The sequence below is a fragment of the Galeopterus variegatus genome, unplaced genomic scaffold (genome assembly GCF_000696425.1).
Source record: "Galeopterus variegatus unplaced genomic scaffold, G_variegatus-3.0.2 Scaffold6515, whole genome shotgun sequence".
Classification (NCBI taxonomy): domain Eukaryota; kingdom Metazoa; phylum Chordata; class Mammalia; order Dermoptera; family Cynocephalidae; genus Galeopterus; species Galeopterus variegatus.
In genome coordinates this window covers 1,450-11,285 of record NW_007732626.1, presented here as the reverse complement: position 1 = coordinate 11,285, position 9,836 = coordinate 1,450, and the positions used below count along the sequence as shown (strand labels likewise).

At 37.2% G+C, this 9,836-nt stretch overlaps 1 pseudogene; it reads left to right on the top strand.

Moving 5' to 3' along the window:
• The first annotated feature begins 7,443 nt into the window (after nt 1-7,443).
• On the top strand, nt 7,444-8,787 carry LOC103606353 (annotated as a pseudogene).
• Nucleotides 8,788-9,836: the final 1,049 nt, after the last annotated feature.

Below are 9,836 nucleotides of genomic sequence, written 5' to 3'. Positions count from 1 at the left end.
TTTTAAAAAAAAAAAAAAAAAAAAAAAAAAAAAAAAAAAAAAAAAAAAAAAAAAAAAAAGATTCTTAGAGGTTGGACTAATATTAAATTAACTTATGGATAAATTTTTGTCATCTGAAATCTTTGGTTATCTGGATACTTTCTAAGGGATTAACAATTATAAAGCTAGAAATTACAAAAGTAGTGCAAATAAGTAATATGTATTTAAATCTTTTAAAGCTCCAATTATGATGATAAATTTGATGTAGTACATTCATAGTCTTATATAAATTAACGATACAGTAAATATATCTGAAAACTAAAGTTAAAACTTTAAAAAATTTTATCTCACACATGTACGTGTGCATGTTTAAACATATATAGAGCTATATCAGAATTGTGAAACTGAGAACTTTGTGGATAATAAAGAGGTAAAACTAACAATTCAGGGGGAAATGGTCCTTGAATATTCAGTCCACTCTTTTAAAACAACAACAACAACAACAACAAAATCACGTCTTCTTATTTGGTGGTTTTTACAGAGAACAGAACTTCCTTATCCTATAGAGCAAGAACTTCTTAAGAGGCTCCTAAATCTTTGTGGTTTTGTGTTGATTTCTTAATTCTTCTTTGGCCAAAATGTCTTATTTCTGAAAAAGTTTAAATTCTACAAATTATCACTTACTGCTGTGCTTAAGTATTATTTCTGATTATTTTAATATCTAAGACTTTAATCTTTTTTTGTCTTTAGACACCTATGACTTTTGTTTATGTATATTAATACTATAGAATGTTTCTTTGACAATTGTTTTCAATATTGCTTTTCTCAAATCTAGGCTCCAAAGACTACATAATGAAATGTTAAGATGTTATTTTATCTAAGCTATCTTTGGGGTTTCCCAGGAGACTTCTGTGACACACCAAAGATTTGTTCCCAACTTTATAAAATGAATGATACTATCAACAATAAGAATATGGTTGTTTCATATTTTTAATTATCTGTACACATTATGAGAGCCATTTTGTTATCTATTTCACAGTATGGCAGAAAGAAAACCTTCTCAAATAAAAAAGAGACACTCAACCTCTCTAGTTTAATTACATATAAATAAAATGTTATTAATATATAAATATATTCTTATTTTCAGGATACTTATAAATCACATATATTAATAGAGGATTCCAGTTTTCTTTATTCTAATAATTCTGGCTTATATACTATCAGAGCCATTCCATTTTGTCATCAATAGGTGGTTTTTGTTTTTCCCTTACACTTGCCTAAAGGGGCATGCTACAAACCACAGATCTGAAAAAAAAATCTCAAAAGATCTTCAACAAAGAATTATTGACTATTTGACACCACAGGAAAATAATCTTGTAGATCCAAACTTGCCAAAACAAAGCTGGCATCATTATTACAAAGACAGCTGACGCCTGTCAGACTTCATAAAGTCTGAGTTAGAACTTCTATAACTCTTACTTCCAGAAGTGGTCAACCTTATGGAAGTAGACTCTTAAGCTAAGATTAACAAAACAAGAATTAGTTGCCTAGAGCTATTTAATTATGATGACCATTTTATTTATAATGGGCATATTAAAACTTAGTTTTTTTCTCTTAACACTTATTAATATCCTCAGGAACCATTTCCTACAGATCCCCTGGACTAATGATGTTGAAATCCCTTCCAAAGCTAATATTCTTTGAGCTGATGTGAATAGTAACTAACTCTGTGATATTTATTAAGTGCCTCTGTGCACATGGTATTTTGCTAACTGGGATATAATTAGATCACCAGAAATATGATTTGTGCCTTTGATTGCCAACTACACCCTACTACAATAACAATGTGTTGATACTAGTGATATTTCTAACATTAGTATCACTCTCATTTCACTTCTAAATTGCATCTAAAAATATTGACCACGTTGTTAGGAATATATGCTGATTTTTCCAACAGGAGTGGGTTTTTTAGAATTTATGAATGTACCCTATTAGTTTGTTCTGCTGTTTTTAGCAAGGGAACAGCGATAGTTAATTTTATGTCAACATGGCTTGGCTATAGCATCCAGTTATTATTCAAACAGTAATTTAGGTGTTGCTGTGAAGGTATTTTATAGATGTGGTTAACATCTACAATCGTTCGACTTTAGGTAGAGTAGGTCACCACTTAAAGTGGTTGAAGGCATTAAGAACAAAAACTGAGGTTTCCCAAGAAAAAGAAATTCTGCCTCAATACTGCAGCATCAAATACTTTCTGTTTCCAGCCTGCTTTCTTGCCCTACAAATCTCAGACTTCCCAGGCCCCACGATCATGTGTCAATTTCTCAAAAAAATTTTCTTTATATCTGTCTCTACCTCTATATCTATTTACCCTATTGTTTTATTTCTCTGAAGAACCCTGACTGATACAGGAATGGATTTGCATAGAAGTTGGCTAAGGTTAGGAGGATGGTCTGTGCCTGTAGAAAATAAGTTTTCACTGTGGAAAGTTAACTAAAGTCATTTAAGGACCAAATCCATTAACTTGACCTCATAGGACTGCTATGTTGTACTATAAGGATCCAAAGTGATGGGCCCAGATCAAGACCTACTTTTTTAAATAAAACATTTTATTCTTTAATTGAACTACATATGTGTGTGTGTTTGTGTGTGTATTTGTTTCAAGGTCAGAATGTGAAAACTCAGAAGGGTCATGAGTTATCACAGTGATGCTTTCTTTGCCCCTTTGCAACTTAATGGTTAACCAGATAACTATTCCAGTGACAGATGAGGCTGTTTGATGTATCACCTGCCAAAGAGTGAAGCTTATTCTCTATATCAGATCTCTTTTCAAAGGCTGAATGCTCCAGATGTTTCAGCAAGGCAGAATTGGAAAAATGCATTAAAAAAAATCATAACCATACATGATCACAACACAGTTTTGTCCTCTTGTGGAGACCACACATATTTCTGTTCCAACTACAGGCACCAGTTAAAATGCTATTTTTCTCTGTTCCAGTGAAAGAAGCATTTCTAAATTCATATTCATGTGTATTTCAAAATATTTGTATAAGTAAGATGTACTTTAAAACTTTTTCTCATGACACTGTTATAAAGTTAGTTAATTCCACTAAATACATGCAGAAAAGGGGGCAACAAGAGTTTGAATGACTTTGCCAGGAACAGTTTCAAAAACTAACGATAGATTTTTGTTTCTCAAAGACTTCTTCATACCCTGCAGATCAAGACTTCATTTGTAGCCTGTTGTTTCGTTTCTGTTATTTGCATTTAAAGTACTTCAGTGCAAACAATAAAGAAAAGGTTATGAGACAATTTGTGTATCCATTTGCTATATGCCTTTCATCCATTCATTTTATACATCTACGTGAGCATTTTGCAAAAAAATCAGAAAAATGTGTTTCCTCCACTGTCATCTAGGATTTTGGTTCTGTTGCTTTGAACATCAGCTGCTACAGAAGATTCTCCATTTAGAACACACTTTCCCCTTTCTAGGATATACAAATGCTAAATGAAACATCCTATATACTCTCATAAAATCACCAAATCAAATTGTTACATGAATAAAAACACGTTGCCCAATGACATAAATATAGCAATATTTATATTGCTATACATAGTCTTATGTGTATATATTTAAGTAGAAAATATCTGGAAGGATACAGAAGAGTTACCAGTGGTTGTCTTGAGGGAAGATACTGAGATGAGTGGCTGAAGACACAGGAGATTCCTTTCTAAATTTCATATAAAAAATAATTGCAGTGGGGGGCTGGCTGGTTAACTTAGTTGGTTAGAGTGCAGTGCTGATAGCACCAAGATCAAGGGTTTGGATCCCCATACCAGCCAGCCACAAAGAAAAAAAAACTGAGAGCCGAGGGGAGGAGGCAGGGAAAGATGGCCAGTTAGAGGTGCCTGGAGTGCATTCCTCCCGTAGGAAAGGACCAGACAACTAACAGACAGCTGCATATCAATGGGAACGCCTGTGGGAGAGCAAGGAGTATGACAGGAGACCGGCAAGATCCCTGCGGAGCAAAAAAGCCCAGGATAGCGGCACAGAGAGGAGAGAGAGGCACAAGGCCTTAGATGCCTTGTCTCCACCACCAGGAGGGACTTGCTCTTGTGGGGATAAGGTAGGCAGAAGGCCCACAGCAACCTCCATCTTCATCACAGAGGGCTGCAGTTCCTACTGCAGAAGAATTCCAAAGCCCTTGCAAGCCTGTAGCCAAGTGTGGGGAGCTGCCTAGAAAACATGCACTGTATTGCTCCAGAACAGAAGCACATACTGTGCACTCCTCAACCGCCACTCTCATGACCCAAGTCAATGCAGTACACGCCATCTTGAAACCAGAGCCACTGCAAGAGCATGCCCTGCTCTAGGCGCCAGTGGGCATTGGGCTTCCCCAGCCTTAAGACTTTGCCTTCATCTCAATGCACTCACATGAGAGGCTACAACACTCTCATTCCAGCAGCCCAAAGCTTGGGCCTAAGAGTGGCTGTGACTCCAGTTCTACATGTCTGAGAAGCCAACAGCAGTCCTGCTGAACTGATGCATCCCCACATCCCTGGCCAAAGATCAGACAGTCAGACCCACCTCTGAAAGACCACCCCCCTTCCTCCTTCTGTCCCCCAATTTCCACCAGTCAGCTGAATTCTGTGCACCTGAGCCTGCAACACAGAAACATGCCCCTGAGCTGTCAGAACTGAAGTGCATCTATGCCCTCCCACAGAAGCAGCCAGGCAGTTTCACCCCTGTTTCATGAAACAAATGAGACAGAAATACAACATACCAAAACCTATGGAATACAGCCATGGCAGTATTAAGAGGAAAGTTTATATCAATAAACACCTACATAAAAAAAAAAAATATATATATATATATATATATATAAATTTCAAATAAACCACCTAACAATGAACCTCAAGGAACTAGAATAGCAAGAAAAAGCCAAACCCCCAAATAAGAAAAAAGGAAATAATAAAAATCAGAGCAAAAATAAATGAAATTGAGACTAAAAATACAACACAAGAAGATCAAACAAAAACTTGGTTTTTTGAAAGGATAAACAAAATTGACAAACCATTAGCTAGACTAACCAAGAAAAAAGAGAAAATATCCAAATAAATAAAACCAGAAGTGTAAAAGGAAGCATTACAACCAATACCACTGAAATATAAAGGATTATTAGAGACTATTATGAACAACTATATGCCAATAAATTTGAAAACCTAGAGGAAATGGATAAATTCCTGGACACATAAGACCTACCAAGACTGAACCAAGAAGAAATAGAAAACCTGAATAGTCCAGTAACAAGTAAGAAGACTGACTTAGTAATAAAACATCTCCCAACAAAGAAAAACGCAGAACCAGATGCCATTACTGCTGAATTCTACCAAACATTTAAAGAACTAACACCAATATTTCTTAAACTATTTACAAAAGTTTAAGTAAATGGAATTCTTCCAAACTCATACCACAAAGCCAGCATTACCCAAATACCCAAACTAAGCAATGACACAACAGAAAAAGAGAGCTACAGGCCCTTATCTCTGATGAATATAAATGCAAAAATCCTCAATGAAATACTAGTAAACCAAGTCCAACACATCAAAAAGATTATACACAATTATTAAGTGGGATTTATCCCAGAGATGCAAGGATGGTTCAACATACACAAATCAATAAATGTGATAGATATCATATCAACAGAACAAAAGAAAAAAAATGATATAATCCTCTTGATAGACGCAGAAAGAGAATTTGAAAAAATTCAGAATAACTTCATGATAAAAACAGTCAACAAATTAGATATAGAAGGAAAGTATCTTAATATAAAAAAGGCTATATATGACAAACCCACAACTAACATCATACTGAACAGGGAAAAGGTGAAAGCTTTCCCCCTAAGAACTGAAACAAGACAAGGATACCACTCTCTCCACTCTTCTTCAACACAGTACTGGAAGTCCTACCCAGAATGATTAGGCAAGAGAAAGAAATAAAGGGCATCCAAATTGGAAAAGATGTTTGCAGATGATATGATTTTATATAGAGAGAAACCTAAAGGTGCTACCAAAAAACTCCTAAACCTGATAAACAAATTCAGTAAAGTGGCAGGATACAAAATCAACATACAAAAATCAGTAGCATTTCTATACACCAACAATGAACTAGAAAAAAAAGAAATCAAAAAAGTAATCTCACTTACAATAGCAACAACACAAATAAAATACCTAGGAATTAATTTAACCAAGGTGAAAGATCTCTACAAGGAAAACTATAAAACATTGATTAAAGAAATTAAAGAAGACACAAAAAAATGGAAAGACATCTCATGTTCATGGATCGGAAAAATCGGTATTCTTAAAATGACCATACTGCCCAAAGCAATCTACAGATTCAATGCAATCTCCATCAAACTACCAATGATATACTTCACAGAAATAGAAAAAGCAATCCTAACATTCATATATAACAACAAAATACCCTGAATAGCCAAAGCAATCCTGAGCAAAAAGTACAAAGCAGGAGGCATCACACTCCCTGACTTCAAAATATACTTCAAAGCTATAGTAATCAAAACAGTATGGTCCTGGCATAAAAATAGACACATACACCAATGGAACAGAATAAAGAATCCAGAAATAAATCCACATACCTACAGCCAATTGATTTTCAACAAAGGAGCCAAGAGCATACATTGAGGAAAAGACAATCTCTTCAATATGAAGTACTGGGAAAATTGGAGGTCCATTTACAGAAGAATGAAACTAGACCCCTATCTCTCACTATATACAAAAATCAACTCAAAATGGATTAAAGACTTAAATGTAAGACCTGAAACTATAAAACTTCCTAAGTAAAACACAAATGCTTCAGAACATAGGACTGGCCATAAATTTTATGAACAAAAGCACAGACAACAAAAGCAAAGATAAACAAATGGAATTATATCAGACTAAAAAGCTTCTGCACAGCAAAAGAAACAATCAACAGAGTGAAGAGACAACCTGCTGAATGGGAGATAATATTTGCAAACTATTTATCCGGCCAGGTATTAATATCCAGTATATACAAGGAACTTAACTCAATAGTAAAAAACCAAATAATCCAGTTTTAAAATGAGCAAATGACCTGAATAGACATTTCTATAAAAAAAAAAAAAATAATACAAATGGACAGCAGGAATATTACAAAATGCTCAACATCACTATTCATCAGAGAAATGCTAATCAAAACCACAGTGAGATTATCATCTCACCCCAGTTAGAATAGTTATTATCAAAGACAGAAAATAGTCCCATGTGAGGCTGCCAACTCCAAGTGGTGGCAATCAGCCCAAGTGCCACGGCTGTGGGGCAGAGCAGACCCAGTCACTGCCAGGCTCTTGCAGCCCCAGCGCACCTAATTGGTGTGAGTGGAGCACGAGGTCCCCCCCTGGAAGCTCTCGATTTTTCCATAACATTATGGAGAGAAAGGACTTTGAGACATGGCTTGATAGCATATCTGTTACATTTCTTTCTCTGACGGACTTGGCAGAAAAATGAAACTCGGGATCACCTGATTAGTCTGAGTGGGGCAGTCCAGCTCAGGCATCTCTCCAATAACCTGGAGACTCTCCTCAAGCTGGACTTGCTCAAACTCCTTCCCCCTGGAGCTCAGTTTTTACTTGTTAAAATAGCCCCATCCTGAGACTTTACCCACGTGCTGCCTCATCTGTAGACAGTGGAATAAGGTGATAAGTGCATGTACAGATGTGTGGCAGACTACGTGTGAAAATCAGGGCTGGTAGATGGATGATTCTGTTCAGGACGTTTGCACTGGAAGGTTTATTTTGAAGGCTATATTGAGAATGAAGCAAGTGGAGGGCCATGAAGCCTTTGAGACCTCATCATTAATTAGACACAGTGCCAGTGCATACACACTGTACTACAAAGATGGGCTTCTCTCTACTAGGTGAGATGACTTGTCTGCAAAGTTGTGGGATGTGAGCACAGGGCAGTGCATTTATGGCAGCCAGACCCACACTTGTGCTGGAGTGAGGTCTGATGAGCAGAAGCTTGTGACAAGCACGTTTGACAACACTGTTACCTGCTGGGGATGGAGTTCCAGAGCCAGTACCCAGCACTTTTGGGGTCGCACAGGGGTGGTAGTTAGCATGGACTACAAAGATGAACCGGGTATTTTGGTGAGTGGCTCTGCAGACTTCACCGTGAAAGTATGGGTTTTATCTGCTGGGACATGCCTGCACACACTCACCAGGCACACAGAATGAATCACCAAGGTGGTTTTGCTGAAGTGCAAAGTCAAGTCTCTCTTCACAGTCCCAGAGACTATATCCTCTCAAGCGTGGATGAATACAGGATCAAGATTTGTCCAACTGGGAGAGAAATCAACTGTAAGTGCTGAAAGACATTGTCTGTCTCTGAGGATGGAAGTGTCCACCTGCAGCCAAGACTTCATTTTGATGGCATATATATAGTTCAGCACTAGGTCTCTACCAGTGGGTCTTTGCCAGTTATGATATTCTCAGGGTCATCCAGACTCATTGGCCTTACTTGGATTTGGAGATATCTTTGCCCTGCTGGTTTGATGACCGCTACCTGTACATCATGGACTTGTGGACAGAGAGCTGGATTAGCCAGTGTCCTCTGCCAGAGTACAGGGAATCAAAGAAAGGCTCAAGCTTCCTGACAGGCAAAGCATCTTGGCTGAATGGACTGGATGGGCACAATGACATGGGCTTGGTCTTTGCCACCGGCATATTTGCCCACAGTATTCACCTGGTGTTGTGGAGGGAGCACAACTGATGCCATGATCCACCACCCCTGACTGACTTTGGATGCTGGTCTGCAGGTTTTGGGTGTGACCTCCATGACAGCCAATTGCATGAACCAAAGTTCCTTAAAAAAGGAACCTCATGGTATCATCATGCAGTGCATAATCATTTATCTGTGTTTGCCAGGGGGCCAGGGCTCGGGGCAGGGGAGGGCCTCTATTGACATACAACACAGCATGCTGATGGGGTACACCATCGACTTCATTTGTACTCAGTTATGTTAGTCAATAGAAGAGGATGGATTTGGGGTTCATCTTTCCTGAGTGGAATATTGGTTTTAAGTAAAGAAAGTTAAATGATTAATTCATCTGCTAATTGGTTGCCTGTAAAATCACATTCAGTCTGTTACTAAAGCTTTTTACCACAGCCTTTTTTTCTTTTGAAGTTGAAGCAAAGGTGCTATGATGTTACAGCAGCTTCTCTCACATGGGGCTTAGCTGTTATAATAGCCTGTGTTAGTCATAAACTTTCCATTAAATACCAAAAAAAAAAAAAAGAAAGAAAAGAAAAAGTAAAGAAAATAACAAATGCCGGTGAGGATGTGGTGAAAGGGGAACTCTTATACATGGGTGGTGGAAATGTAAATGAGTACAGGTGTTATAGAAAACAGTATGGAGGTTTCTCAAAAAACTACAGATAGATCTACCATATGATCTGCAATCCCTCTTCTGGGTAAATATCTGAAGGAATAGAAATCAACATACAGAAGGGATACCTTCACTCCCTTGTTTATCTCAGCTATATTCACAATAGCCAAGATATGTAACCAACCTAAATGTCCACTGATGGATGATCAGGATAAAGAAAATGTCATATATATATATATACACAATGGAATACTCTTCAGCCATAAAAAAAAAAAAAGCATGAAATTCTGCCATTCACAGCAACATGGATGAGCTTGGAGAAAATTATGTTAAGTGAAATAAGCCAGGCATAGAAAGAGAAATACTACATGTTCTCACTCATGTGTGGAAGTTAAAAAAGTTGATCTCATAGAAGTAGAGAGTAGAATCATGG